The 15,698-nt window shown below is 38.5% G+C and overlaps 1 long non-coding RNA gene across 1 annotated transcript in view; it reads left to right on the top strand.

Moving 5' to 3' along the window:
• The window catches only part of LOC136828023 (uncharacterized), a 22,489-nt gene extending 7,097 nt beyond the window's left edge, over window positions 1-15,392 (top strand). The window contains exons 2-4 of the long non-coding RNA XR_010849883.1: window positions 4,936-5,127; window positions 6,450-6,569; window positions 11,548-15,392. This is a non-coding gene — a long non-coding RNA (uncharacterized lncRNA). The remainder of the gene's footprint in view (window positions 1-4,935; window positions 5,128-6,449; window positions 6,570-11,547) is intronic.
• The last annotated feature ends 306 nt before the right edge of the window (window positions 15,393-15,698 follow it).

Genomic DNA, 15,698 nt, shown 5'->3' with positions numbered 1-15,698 from the left:
TTATAAATTTTGAATTTAAAAATAAATTTTTGTATTTAAAATTTTAAAAAACAGTGTTTCATTTTGACCACTAGTGAATAGGATTAACCGTGCGCATAAGGCAAAGTGATAAACATGTTTTGCTCCTTTAGTTTTGCTGAAACAGTTGAAGTTGTTTGATGGAGTGATGCCCTTTTACTTTAGTATATTTCTTGTTTAATTGTTGATACCTCACACTTGTTTTGATAAGCTTAGCCTGATTTTTCACGTGATTAATAAGCTTTTTAAGGGATCACTGTTGCCTTTAGAGTGAGCACTTAGTCGTAATCTTATTGTTATGAGAGTTCAGGTATCTGGCTGAAGTGAGGTAAAATTTTGACTTCTGTGATTAGCTGTGTAATAACAGGTACTTTAACACTTCTTGGCAATATATATGCAGTATATATATATGTATATATATATATATATATCCTATCCTATATATATATACTGTCTACACTTTTAAGAATAATTTAAACTCACAGGGAATATAAGTGCTTCTGATTCTTGGCAGACAGAAGATACCTGTCAATCATAATCACCCCCACCCCTCTCCACCTCCGTGAGTGTAGGTTATTCCCAAGGTATAGGGAATTCGATATCAGTCGATGATAACAGATCAGTATCGTCCTTTGAAACTTGAAAATCCACAAATTGAAGAACAGAAATATTCAAAAGCACATACAGTTTCGATATTTATGGCTAATTATATGCGAATATACCTGTCTATCTATCTACGTATCTGTCTATCTAGCCGTTCACAAAAGGTGTCTTGACTCAGAATACAGTCTCTACCTGTCTGTCTGTCTATCAATCAATCTAGCCATTAACAAAGGGTGTCTCGACTCAGAATAGTCTATCTATCTATCTAGCCATTCACAAAGGGCGTCTCGACTCAGGATACAGTCTCTACCTATCTATCTGTCTATCTATCTATCTAGCCATTTACAAAGGGTGTCTCGACTCAGGGTACAGTCTCTACCTATCTATCTATCTATCTATCTATCTAGCCACTTACAAAGGGTGTCTCGACTCAGAACACAGTCTCTATCTACCTGTCTATCTATCTATCTAGCCACTTACAAAGGGTGTCTCGACTCAGAACACAGTCTCTATCTATCTGTCTATCTATCTATCTAGCCACTTACAAAGGGTGTCTCGACTCAGGACACAGTCTCTATCTATCTATCTACCTATCTAGCCATTCACAAAGGGCTTCTCGACTCGAGAGCACAGTCTCTTTGCAGTACCAGCAAAAACGCACAAAGAGGGACAGAAAACGCGGAGAAGGTAATAACGGCAGTAATTCTCTGAACTTTCATCATGAATATCCGCAACGATGCATCATACAACTCTTTCAGGACAGACAGTGGCAGAATCCAGCTGTATTTGGAGACCAAAACCTTCAAAATTTGCAATGGCCAGTTTTTTTCAACCAAAACCTATCCCCCATGAGAAAGTTGACTATCACTAGGGCCTAGCTGGGACAAGAGTTTTAGGTTTTAGCTTTCATGTGGATTAGGCCTAGTCTTTCGTAGGCCTTAGTAGTTAAATGGGGTCTTACTTGAATCATTATTATTATTATTCAGTAGATGAAACCCACAGGGGCCACTGACTTGAAATTCAAGCTTCCAAAGAATATGGCGCTCATTAGGAAGAGGTAAGAGGAAGTAAAGGGAAGGACAGAAAGAAGAGATATAATTTTTCAAAAGAACGATGTTAATAAATAGATAAAAATGTATCAAAATGCGAGAAGAATAGTATTAGGGTAGTAGTAATGCATTGCATTTTCGCTTGAAGGTTATTTTAAAGCAGAATGAAACCTAATTTTGTCTTTTAACACAATCTCAGCTCAGGCTTTCAACATTTGACCTTTATGCAGTCGATGGCGTGACTCACTTGCGTTTCATTTGCCTGAAGTGTCGTCTTTCAGGGTAAACATAAACAAGTAAAAAATGCGACGAAGTTTATTCGGCGCGATCGAGTTTTCTATACAGCGTATAATGCTGTATGAAACTCTCAGCCACGGCCTATGAAACTCTCAGCCGTGGTCCATGAAACTTTCAGCCACGGTCCGGTGGTGGCCCTTGTTGGAACCTAAAGCGGTGCCAGACGAACGATCATGGCTAACTTTAACCTTAAATAAAATAAAAACTACTGAGGTAAGAGGGCTGCAATTTGGTATGGTTGGAGGGTAGACGATCAATATACCAATTTGCACCTTTCAGCCTCAGTAGTTTTTAAGATCTGAGGGTGAACAGAAAAAGTGCGGACGGACAGACAAATAGGCATCTCAAGCATTTTCTTTCACAGAACATTTTGTAAACCTGCGTTAATTGCAAAGGATTCAAAACGAATATGAAACAAAAATAAGTTTATTTTGAATGTGCATAATCTGGTTGATTACAGTTGCTCACATTGCCATCAAATAAGAGGTATTTTACATAATACAAAATAATAATTACTAATGCCTTCACCATAAACTTCCAGACTGGCTAGTGCATCGTATTGCGCATGCGCATACGATGCTGAATGAAATTTTCATTTAGTTTCATCCTTTTACACATTAACTTCACCTAAAACGACTTGTTTGAACACTATTTGTCGCACTCCTTATATCTCGTTATTATTATTATTATTATTGGGGGAAGAAATCCATAGTGGTGTAAATGTAAATATATATTAGAAACACATATGCAAACGAGAGCTTTAGAGAACCTACTCGATTCTCTTTCTCAGTCTCAGATTGAGAAGGAGAACCGACCAGGTTCTCGAAGGTTCTCGTTTGTATATATGTTTCTGATAATATACATTTACATTAAACCACTGTGGATTTCTTCACCATTGAGTGACCCACGCTATTATGAGATTTTTATGAATTATTATTATTATTATTATTATTATTATTATTATTATTATTATTATTTACAGCACTAGCAGGACAAATGATCCAGTGCTATGGGACATTATCATTTTCATTAATAGCAGTATCCCCGTAGGGGTTAGTGTCGTCAATGCACCTCATGCGGTGCACTGTAGGCATTACTTAAGGGGGTACCTTCAGGCCCCAGCTGCAACCCCTTTCATTCCTTTTGCTGTACCTCAGTTCATATTCTCTTTCTTCCATCTTACTTTCCACCCTCTCCGAACAATTGTTTCATAGTGCAACTGCGAGGTTTTCCTCCTGTTACACCTTTCAAACCTTTTACTGTCAGTTTTAGCGCTGAATGACCTCATAGGTCCCAGTGCTTGGCCTTTGGCCTAAATTCTATATTCTGTTCTGTTCATTATTAGCATCCCCTACTTACCCCGCCCCCACCCTGGACGGACAAACAGGTTCGCAGGAGAAGCGTGGATGTGTCATGTCTCCTTTACCGTCCCGATCCCCTACCTACCCGGCCCAACCCGGGATGGACTAGCAGGTTTGCAGGAGGAGGGTGGATGTGTCATGCCTCCCCTACCCTCCCGATCCATACCTGCCCCCTTGCCACTAGGCGGACAAACAAAAAATAACCACTCGGATTTTGTTGTTATAAATTGCTAGTTTCATTTAGGGTTAACATTCCTTCCCTTATATGCTGAATGTTCTCAGATTTAATTTGACTTTTACGTTATTCAGTTCTAAGTTTGCATTCAGCGTCTGAGTTATTGATGTATTTCGGTCCAAAATATGTTTATTATGTATAAATTTCCTATGTACTTGTTTTTCGTCAGTCTGCAATTCAGTAATGTCTACCTGTCTAATATTTGTTTATATAGATATGTGTGTGTTTCCCATGAGGATTCATTCTTGAAACAAATATTTTCTTGTATAATGTTTGAGTTTCTCATAAGAATTCATTCTTGAAACAAAAACTTTCTTACATGAATATAATGTTTTTGCTTCTCATGAAATTAATCCTTGAAACAAATAATTTCTTATATATGTGTATATATATATATATATATATATATATATATATATATATATATATATATATAATATATATAATATCTATATATATACATATAATATATATATAATATATATATAATAAGCTTTTCTCTCTATATAATATACATATAATATACATATATATATATATATATATATATATATATATATATATATATATATATGTAAATGTGTGTGTGTGTGTGTATGTGTGTGTGTGTGTGTGTGTGTTTGTATGTTTCTCATGAGAATTCATTCTTGAAACAAATATTTTCGTATATAAATATAATGTTTGTGTTTCTTATGAGAATTGAATCTTGAAACAAACATTTTCTTATCTAAATATAATGTGTTTTTATCATGAGAATTCATTCTTGAAACAAACATTTTCTCATATACATATATATATATGTGTGAGTGTGTGTGTGTTTCTCATGAGAATTCATTCTTGAAACAAATATTTTCGTATATAAATATAATGGGTGAGTGAGTGAGTGTCTCATACGATTTCAATCTTGAAATTTATTTCTTGTCTTTCGCGACAGAAAAACGCGAAAACATGTCGACGTCAGTGACTGTCCATCGTATGGTGACAACGTCCACGACATCAGCTGTGCTGATCAATGTCGGCTACGTGAAGACCGTGCCAGGGGAGTTTAACCGGCTCCACTTGAGATCCTGATGAGTTAGAGTCCTTGCTGTTTCCCTCCGAACCCGGTTGGGTTTCTTTTCTTCAATAATTTATCTGGATTTAGAGCCAGAATTTTTTAATAGTTTTATAGTTTGGTAATGCATATGACTAAGGTGAATTTAAAGTGAACTGCCACTTCCTTCTGTTTGTGAGAGAAAACGCAAATGGCGCTGAGCATTTGGGTAATCGTTTTAACAGTACGGAGGTTTGCTGCCTCAGATTGCCTGTGATAGTAGATAATTTTACTCAAAATTATAAATTTAGGTCATTTGAATGATTCCTCTTTCCTCAGATTTTGGGATGCGTGATTTGTGGTCTTATCGGACACTACATTACAAGTTCAAACTACCGGACCCCAGAGCAGTTGCAGTCTCAGTTGCCAATTCTGATAACGGCCGCTGCTTGTCTTATCACGACTACTCTGCTGTTCTTCTCTTGCCTGTTCTCGATCAGCACAGGAGCTATCATTCCAAAAACCCTTTTCGTAAGTAGTGGCCACCTTGTGACGAAGATGCTAGCTAGCTTTGTGGAAGTTGTTGTGAAGTCTGCGCTTTAACAAAGGCTCTTTCGTCAGCTTTGCAGCGGAAGTGCCGGACATCGCCTGACCATGTGCACTTTTGAGCACGAAAGCTGACGTAAAGAAGATCTGCAAATAATGAGCTTTGATGCTGTTTATAACTATTTGAATAGTGAAATGGATTGATATTTGTCGATTAGCGTTAGCCTGATTGATGTTACAATAAAACGAGACTGCATGCACAATGCCTCCACCCCGTGTGATAAAAAAATACCGCTGGATTCGCCCCCAACCCTAGCAGGCATGCTGTGTAGTCCCACCAGTAGCCTTAATGTGCAGGAGTTGCTGCCGGCAGCTGTGGCAGTTGGCAGCTCTGTTTCAACGTAATTATTCATCAGATGGTAAGCCTGGTTGGTCGTGTTTCTGTAAACGCTCGAGTGCATGACGAATCGTTTTTCAACTAAAAGATATTTTGATTTATTCAGATGTTTCTTTTGCTTAGAAAGGAGGTGTAATAAGGTATGAAGGAGTATGAAGTTGGTGATTCATTTCGTGTCTGTTTTTTTTTTTTTTTTTTTTTTTTTTGGTATTTAAGAAGGAAGAACTTAGTAACGTCAAACCAGGTCTAGCAAACCATCCAAAGGTACGTTTTGTTTGCTGTAAATTAACGCTGCAGAAAGCGAGGAACACAAAATCAAATAATCACACCATAAATGGACTGAAGAGAATAGTAAGTAACCTAACTGCTAATGCATGAATCAACTTAGAGGCCTGGAAACCAACTTACTTGATTTTAAATGAGAAAAATCACAAAACGATCCTGTTTAAAATGAACTCTGTGTGAAAAGATCAGGGCCATTGCAGAATCTGGTTTCCGAAATTATTTTAAAAATATTTAGATAACTATTAAAATTAATTCTTCTACGACAAAAATAGTTCGTATGTACAGAGTTTTAATGAGCTTATTTAAGAAATGGGGTGTAGTGGGTGTTTATGTTTTCATAGTTCAATTTTTAACGTATACTGTACACACACACACATATATATACATATATATGATCAGTATAGCTTACAAACTTTATTAAAGCAGACGCTGTCGTTGCTTGTGCCCCTTAGACATCACAATAATAATAATAATAATAATAAAAAACAAAGCATTCATTGTAGAGATCACCATTCTAACTGCAAAATCAAAGATAAATCCTTTTTCAAATTTTTGCTAACGCTTACAACAACAATTTTTATTAAACGCGTCTTCTCTCTCTCTCTCTCTCTCTCGCTCTCAACAGGAAACGCTGTACCACGCGATAGCATCGATACTGTACTTCTCCGTGTCTGTGTACTTCCTGGTGTATCTGATGGACAATAAGAGATACGTTCCCTTCTACAACCCGAAGATAGCGGCTGCGGTGAGTATCACAGCCCCCTTTGTTGTTAGGTTCAGGATTGACAGAGTACTCTGTATTAATCCTGGTTAGACCAGGCTCGCCTCGTCTGAGAAACGTTCTAGTTATGAGTCTATCTGAAAGAGCTGTTTTCAGTAAAAGAGACTCATTTTCTAAGCAGAAGTACTTCACAAGGAAACTTACCAGCGAATGTTTTTAGAATTCTTGAGCAGTCCCGTATAGACACTCTTATTGCTGTAGAGTAGAATGAAAGCTGAAGAGAAATATGAAGATGGACAATCTGTAAACATGAGTTATGTGCAAGCAAATACGATCGGAAGTGTCATAGTTTTAGCTCTGATCATGTACTTCTGCGTTAATTTTATTCAAACAAGTGACAACAAACTATAAATTGCTTTATAGATAGACAATTAAATTTTAACAATTTGAAAGCTATCACATCCTTCAGAATCTGAAGTTGATTATTAATATCAATAAAATAAATGCAGCCTATAGGGTACTGGTGACTACAATGTCTTATGTGGCATATATACTGCGGGGAATGCTCAATGTTACTTGCGCAGCATCCATTCGGTCTATTAACTGCAATCCTTCTCACCTCCCACTTCCTCCCCATAGAGGTTGTGCCCGTCAGTGCACCTTGGTCACTGCAGGCATGCCAAGGTTTCTTTTTGCATCCCTTCCGCCAGCTGCTGGTAAACTCTGTTCATTCTACTGTACCTCCTCTTTCATTTTCACTCTCTTCCGTCTTATTCTCCACCCTCTCCTAACAATTGATTCATAGTGCAACTGAGAGGTTTTCCTCCTGTTACACCTTTCAGACCTTTTACTGTCAATTTCCATTTCAGCGCTGAATGACCTCATAGGTCCCAGTGCTTGGCCTTTGACCTAAATTCTATATTCAATTCCATTCAGTCCCACTTTCTCACTTTTCACCTGCCGTAACAGGTTGTCCGATGACAAATCAGTACAGTCACACAAATGTTCTAGGACTGTGATTTACTTGGGTGAGGCTAGACAGCATTGGCCGCCAGCACCAGTGAAACCTCTGTTAAACTTGGCCTTATCTTGACGGGCTGACAGTCCACAAGATGCCTTGGGTACAGCTCTCATCCAGGAGGCTATTTGAGGGTAGCTGTTTAATTATAGCAGGACCCACCCTCTGCAGAGAAAGTGCCCCTCCTGCAGAAGTTCTATCAGTTTTCGGAGTATCAGAATTTATCCAAAGATATTAATTTTTAGTTTTCTGTAAAAGAAAATATTGTCCTGGCTTTGTCTGTCCTTCTGCACTTTACTCTGTCCGCACTTTTATTCTGTCGCCCTCAGATCTAAAAAAGCTACTGACTGGGGCTGCAAATTGGCTGATCATCCACCCTCAATCATCAAACATACCAAATTGCAGCCCTCTAGTCTCGACCAGTTTTTATTTTTATTTAAGGTTATGGTTAGCCATAATCGTGCTTCCGGCAACGATATCGGATATGAGCCACCACCGGGCCGTGGTCAAAGTTTCATGGCTGCGCTCATACAGCGATATATGAGACACTGAAAGTGGTCTCGGATCCTGATATATGTACAGAAAACTCCGGATGCGGCAAAGAAATTCGTGGTACTTGTTGTCGTAATACTGTTTAATCACCAAACAGGTGCACAGAAAGTTTGAATTTCATTACTGTTCGACCCAAACAGATAAAAAGGATGATAAGGCGAGGAGGAAAAGACAGGACTCAGCCTTGACAAGAACTTTGGTCCGGGGAGGAGGAAGAACTTTCCTGAAGAGGAAAGACAGGACTTTGCTTGACAAGAACTTTGGTCCTGGGAGGAGAAAAGGAAAACAACAGGACTTTCAGCCTTGACAAAAACTTTGGTGGGAGGAGAAAAGACAGGACTTTCAGCCTTGACGAGAATTGGTCCTGGGAGGAAAAGACAGACTTTCAAAAGAACTCTTTGGATGAGAGGAAAAGACAGGACTTTCAGCCTTGACAAGAACTTTGGTCCTGGGAGGAGGAAAAGACAGGACTTTCAGCCTTGACAAGAACTTTGGTCCTGGGAGGAGGAAAAGACAGGACTTTCAGCCTTGACAAGACAGGCTTTGGTTCTGGGAGGGAGGAAAAAGACAGGACTTTCAGCTCAAGAACCTTGACAAGAAAGACAGGACTTTGGTTTGTCCTGGGAGGAGGAAAGACAGGACTTTCAGCCTTGACAAGAACTTTGGTCCTGGGAGGAGGAAAAGACAGGACTTTTCAGGCCTGGATGACGTTGGTCCTGGGAGAACTTTGGTCTGGGAGGAGGAAAGACAGACAGGGACTTTCCTGAAGCCTTGACAAGAACTTTGGTCTTGGGAAGGAAAGGAAAAAGAACGCAGGACTTTCAGCCTTGACGAGAACTTTGGTCCTGGGGAGGAGGAAAAGACAGGACTTTCAGCCTTGACAGGAATTCTCAGCTTTGGTCCTGGGAGGAGGAAGACAGGACTTTCAGCCTTGACGTGAGAACTTTGGTCCTGCCTTGAAAGAACAAGAACTTTGGTCCTGGGAGGAGGAAAAGACAGGACTTTCAGCGGTCCTGGAAGAGAAAAGACTTCAGCCTGGAACCTCCTGGGAGGAGGAAAGACAGGACTTTCAGCCTTGACGAGAACTTTGGTCCTGGGAGGAGAAAAGAAGGACTTTCAGCTCTGACAGGACTTTCAACATGAGCCTGAAAGAACTTTTGGTCCTGGGAGGAAAGGAAAAAGAACAGGACTTTTCAGCCTTGACAAGAACTTTGGTCCTGGGAGGAGGAAAAGACAGGACTTTCAGCTTGACAAGAACTTTGGTCCTGGGAGGAGGAAAAGACAGGACTTTCAGCCTTGACAAGAACTTTGGTCCTGGGAGGAGGAAAAGACAGGACTTTCAGCCTTGACAGAACTTTGGTCCTGGAGGACTTTTGGAACCCTTGGTCCTGGGAGGAGGGAAAGGGTCCTGGGGAGGAAAAGACAGGACTTTCAGCCTTGACTTTTGTCCTGGAGAAAGACTTTTGGTCCTGGGAGGAGGGGAAAAGACAGGACTTTCAGCCTTGACAAGAACTTTGGTCCTGGGAGGAGGGCCTGAGGGTCCCAGAGGAGAAAGACAGCATGACAAGAACTTTGGTCCTGGGAGGAGGAAAAGACAGGACTTTCAGCCTTGACGAGAACTTTGGTCCTGGGAGGAGGAAAAGACAGGACTTTCAGCCTTGACAAGAACTTTGGTCCTGGGAGGAGGAAAAGACAGGACTTTCAGCCTTGACAAGAACTTTGGTCCTGGGAGGAGGAAAAGACAGGACTTTCCTGGCCTTGACGAGGAGAACTTTGGCCTGGGAGGAGGAAAGACAGGACTTTCAAGAACCCTGGGAGCAGGTGACTTTCTTTTGGTCCTGGGAGGAGGAAAAGACAGGACTTTCAGCCTGATACAGCAACTTTTGGTCCTGAAGGAGGAAAGACAGAACTTTGGTCCTGGGAGGAGGAAAAGACAGGGACTTTCACCCTTGACAAGAACTTTGGTCCTGGGAGGAGGAAAGGACAGGACTTTCAGCCCTTGACAGGAACTTTGGTCCTGGGAGGAGGAAAAAGACAGGACTTTCAGCCTTGAGGAGAACTTTGGTTCTGGGAGGAGGAAAGATACAGGACTTTCCTGGCCTTGACAGGGAACTTTGGTCTGGGAGGAGGAAAAAGACAGGACTTTCAGCCTTGACAAGAACTTTGGTCCTGGGAGGAGGAAAGACAGACTTTCAGCCTTGACAGAACTTTGGTCCTGGGAGGAGGACTTTCTCAGCCTTGACGAGAACTTCTGGTCCTGGACTTTCAAAGACAGACTTAATGACAAGAACTTTGGTCCTGGGAGGAGGAAAACTTGGCCTTGAGGAACTTTGGTAGGACTATAAGAACTTTGGTCCTGGGAGGAGGAAAAGACAGGACTCGTCAGCCTTGACAAGAACGGTCCTGGGACACAGTAACCATGGTCCTGGGAGGAGGAAAATACAGAGCTTGACGAAAGAAAGACTGAAATAAAAAAGTCACAAATAACCAGTGCTACGTGAAGCTGAAATAAAAGCAAGTGACTCATGTACTTAGATATTGTTTGAATGAAGATATTTCCCATATCATGCACTACCTTCGATAGTCAGAGCGAGTCAACTCACTGAATCATTAAATATAAATGTAACAATCTCCCTTAATAATGAAACCTCCCTCTTTTTGTGTAAAATATAAAAAAGAGAGAATTACAGGTTTATAGCAAAAATTACAAATGAAAATGGATAAATAAAAGGTCCAACAAGCAAAGTAATTCAAATACACTAAGAATATCCTTGGGTCTTTTTTATGTACAGTAAAACGTTACTAGGAAGTTCATTCTACAACAAAATTAATCATTATACCTGAGTTATTATTATTATTATTAAAAAAGTTTTGGGACCTAACGAATACAGGCAGTTCTATAGAGGCCGTTATTATTATTACTATTATTATTATTATTATTATTATTATTATTATTATTATTATTATTATTATTATTATTATTATTGATTATTATTGATTATTGTTGTTGTTGAAAAAAAAAATTCAAAATAAAAATAAAAGAAATAACAGATAAAAATAAGTGTTATCAAAATTCTGTGGTAGTTTAGGAGAGAGCTGCAAATGTATATTGAAATATATAACTACAAACATTTTTAAATTACATACATATATTATTATTACATATACATATTAGTTATTATTATATAGAGTTTCTAATATATTTTTAATACACACTACTACCATTTTATTGATTCTTCATTTTGACTCATGGTATTATTATTATTATTATTATTATTATTATTATTATTATTATATTATTATTATTATTATTATTATTATTGTTGAAAAAATCGAGTGGTTTTATTAGAAATGTGTGTGTGTGTGTGTGTTATTATTATGTGTTATTATTATTATTATTATTATTATTATTATTATTATTACCTCTTTCAGGCCATAGGACTGGTGAACACGGCGCTCTACGTTCTCTCCTGCATCTACTCCATCAGATCCTTCCGGCGCGGCTAGAGACCCTGGCCAGGTATTTCACACACATCAGAGAAGGTGAACAAAACAACGGCATTGCGAAGAAGTCAGGAGAGGAGGAGAAGGAACACAAAGACCGAAAATGAACCTGCTGATATAAGACATCGAAACGGATGGGCATTTGGGCATTTTGAAATGTAAAGGGCGAGTTCAGACGCCTCTGGGTACAGCAGTTGCACTCTACTGCAGTTCAGGGGTAGGCTTCTTTGTACCAGAACAAGCTACCAGTGGTTTTGTACTTTTGCTTAAAAATTACCTTGGCATTTTCTAGGACGATTTCGCTTGTTATTTTGAAAACAAATAAACATTATTCTTTATGGACAGATAAAGTCTATCTGAGTAAAGAAATGGATAAGTGTGTCCATTCTCTGACGTTTCAGATATTAAATTTTTTTTCGGAAGGATCAAAATAATATACGACGGGTTTCTTGATTTGCAATAAATAAATAAACAGAATAATGGCATCTCTCCAATATCTACTTTACAGTTAGAACTTCAGTTTTTGAAGAGTACTGAAAAAAATGGCTTCAATAAAATGTAACTGACATACAAATTGATAAACATTTTGTGAAACGAATGCCTCCGAATGAGAATATTTCAAAAGCTTAATTAACAATTATATTGTTCCCCATGTTTTTCATTGTCAGCAATTTTTTTTTCATTATTAGATTATTCTTAGTTCCTCATTGGACGGGTTGGTATCGTTCACGGCTAGCACTCTGCTGGTCCCGCGTTCGATTCTCCGACCGGCCAGTGAAGAATTAGAGAAATTTATTTCTGGTGATAGAAATTCGTTTCTCGTTATAATGTGGGTCCAGATTCCACAATAAGCTGTAGGTCCCGTTGCTAGGTAACCAGTTGGTTCTTAGCCACGTAAATAAATCTAAATCCTTCTTCAAGCCAGCCCTAGAGAGCTGTTAATCAGCTAAATGGTCTTAGTTAAACTAAGGTATACTTAACTTAGATTATTCTTAGCCACTTTCATACATGAACAAGCCAGTGGTAGTTAGTTTCAACATACAGGAACAATACCCCTGAACTGAAATCCACGGCCTTTATGTTAGAGCAATTGCTGTAATATAATGTATATAGGGAAGAGGAAGCTCCAGATGAATGCACGAAGGTTTGAACACCTCGGAAGATCGATTGTATTTCCCCAGACACTCAGTCATGGGTGGGATTTGGGAGATAAAACGCATAAGCTAAATCTGTCATCGGGTTTGTATGAAATAATACGTTCAGACACCTGATGACAACATTTTTACAAAGATTCGGCCTACTAGTGAAATCAACAAACTAGTATATCTAAGGGATCTTTCCTAGATAGTGACCCGCAGCAAAGTTGGGGGTCGTTATCTAAGACTAATATTTCTTAGGGGTCATTATTTTTATGATATTTACAGTCTTTTGTTTATGTTTTTACGGTAACCCCAACGGGCTTGTACTAAACATGCCGCAAAGGTGGATACATACCAGGTTAAAACCCTTGGGGGTCACGGTCTAGGAAAGATCCGATTTCAGAAATATATGGCTGACTGAAGGTAACACAGTGCCATTTTTGAGAGAAACCAAAGTTAATTCTACACTTTTACACTTTTTCCTACTCAATTCTGTCATCCACCAGGGAGCTGAGTATGAGTCGTAGAATCTTACAATCAGTCCGACTCTCAGCAACAATGTAAGATCGACATATCTTTGTGCTTTATCTCTGTCTTTTTTTAAACGGATTTTACGAGCGTCTGTTTGTCATTAATTGTAATTTGTACCTGTTTTCTGAGCTTTATCATTATGTGTTAGCTTTAGAAATTTAACACATTTATTTTCCTATTGATTTGATAACAAGTGATTGTCAACAGAATTGATTACATAACTCATAACAAATATTAAATGTACCATGTTTTAGTATATTGTATGTATTTTGTTTTGCATATATATATATATATATATATATATATATATATATATATATATGATTGTAGGATAAGAGAAAACGTGAATCACAGAATAGTTGAAACGAATGAGGTAGCCCGTTGTATGCAAAAGATGTGAATTTCATAAGAGTGCCTTTGAAAGTCAAAGTTGAAACACATGAATGGATTGTTATGCCAACTCTCCTTTATGGAAGCGAAGTGTGAATGCTGAATGTGCATGAACGAAAAGAGGCTGAAACTGTTATGATATCATATGTGAAGTAGAAATACTTCAAAGGGTGAGAAGTGTGGATAAAGAAAAGTGATGTGATTATTAACCTTCTTGTCTTTTCTTTTGGAACATTTCCCATTCATACTGTACCTTACACACACTGGCTAGCCATGCAGTCACCCTTTCATCACCTTGTCACAGCATCGTGCTTGTAATTCCATCAGTTCCTGACATCTGTTTATTCAACCTTTTCATTGTCTCTCTTACATCCCTTCACTTCCACTAACACCCTCAGATTTACATCATGCCCTTTCATCTGCCATTCTTCTATCCTCCACACACAGCAAAACTTCAGAATTCTCTTTCTATCCTCTCAGCACTGCATTCTCAGACAGTATCGAATTTCTATATCCACGCCTTTGCGACTGTCATCTTTATCTTCAGCTCTTCCTTAGGCAGTCGGTGAATTGCGACCTTCCACTGCGTTAGGCCCGGGTTCAAGCTCGACCGGCTAATGAAGAGTTAGGGAGTTATTTCTGGTGATAAATTCATTTCTCGCTATAATATGGTTCGGATTCCACAATAAGCTGTAGGTCCATTGCTAAGTAACCAATTGGTTCTTAGCCACGTTAAATCAAGTCTAATCCTTCGGGCCAGCCTGAAAATTTTAATCAGCTCAGTGATCTGGTTAAACTAAGGTATACTTAACTTAACACCTATGAATATTCATTGCGAACTACATATTTCTAAATTTCAAAGGCTTTTCTGAACATATTTCTGCAAGACTCTCTCCAGTCTCATTTAATCAATGAACGTCATACCTAACAACTATGCTATCTTTCTCTGTCTGCTACCCTTGTATTTAAATCACCCAGCACAACCACCCTTTTTTTGTTCTTCAAACACATGTGAAGTGTGCACATTGTCTGAATGCTGTTTCTGCGAATATTTGTACAGTAATTAAACAAAAATAATGCTGAATGTATTTCATGGTCATTATACAAGATAATTTCCATGGAGGGGTACTTCATAATGTAAATGGTATTACTCCTGAACATATTGGTGCTGATATTTAACTGTAATGATTTCATTACAATTTTTACTATTCAGGTAACACTGATCTGCCATTTGATAAAGGAATAAGTCTTCATTTATAAATACTTGCTATTCTATTGTAGAATCAATGTCAGATTAATAGGAAATGGGCTGATGGTTTCATAACTTTGAGGGAAACCTGGCGGAGAAAATTTTGGAATGGTGGTCACCATTCTAAGTTCCTGATCGGAACTCGGAATGGTGACAACCAAAAGGTGGTAGAACTCACAAACGTCACAGTGGGACCTGAAACCCCTCCAGAGTGAGAGTGGCCCTCGAGGGACAAATCCAGGGAAGCCTGGATTTCGGTCATTGTTCTCTTATTGAGAAACGTCACTCATTTGATCGAAAAGAGTCAGATCTAATTTGTGTATGTGCGTTTGTCATTGCTGCATACAGATACTATATGTATACTCATATATACCATGTGTATGTGAATTATATTACCTTGAGTTGTAAGGATAATTTTCTAACTGTATTAATATCAATGGATTACATTAAAGCAGTTTGTATTTTATGGTTACTTTATTTCCACTCATCGTTGTTATTGCCGTTAATGCTGTTAAAACATACACTAAGTCGTTTTTCCCCATGTTTGGTGCCTGACAGAAAGGCAAGAAAACTACAAAGAAAAAAAAAAAACCGCTGGAAAATGGCCTTTTGTTCCAACACCTCTTTCAGTTCATCTACCCAGTATTTTGACTCCCTCTCCTTTCTCTCGAAACTAACGTGTGCGCTTTTGTTTTCCAGAATATCTATCCAATGTCGTTTTATTTCTGCATTTCTCACCCTTTCAATTCTTGTTCTTCCACAGATACAGC

Source organism: Macrobrachium rosenbergii, chromosome 42 (assembly GCF_040412425.1).
Source record: "Macrobrachium rosenbergii isolate ZJJX-2024 chromosome 42, ASM4041242v1, whole genome shotgun sequence".
In the NCBI taxonomy this organism is placed as follows: domain Eukaryota; kingdom Metazoa; phylum Arthropoda; class Malacostraca; order Decapoda; family Palaemonidae; genus Macrobrachium; species Macrobrachium rosenbergii.
Note: the sequence above shows the minus strand (reverse complement) of the source record. Positions and strands in the feature narration are given on the sequence as shown.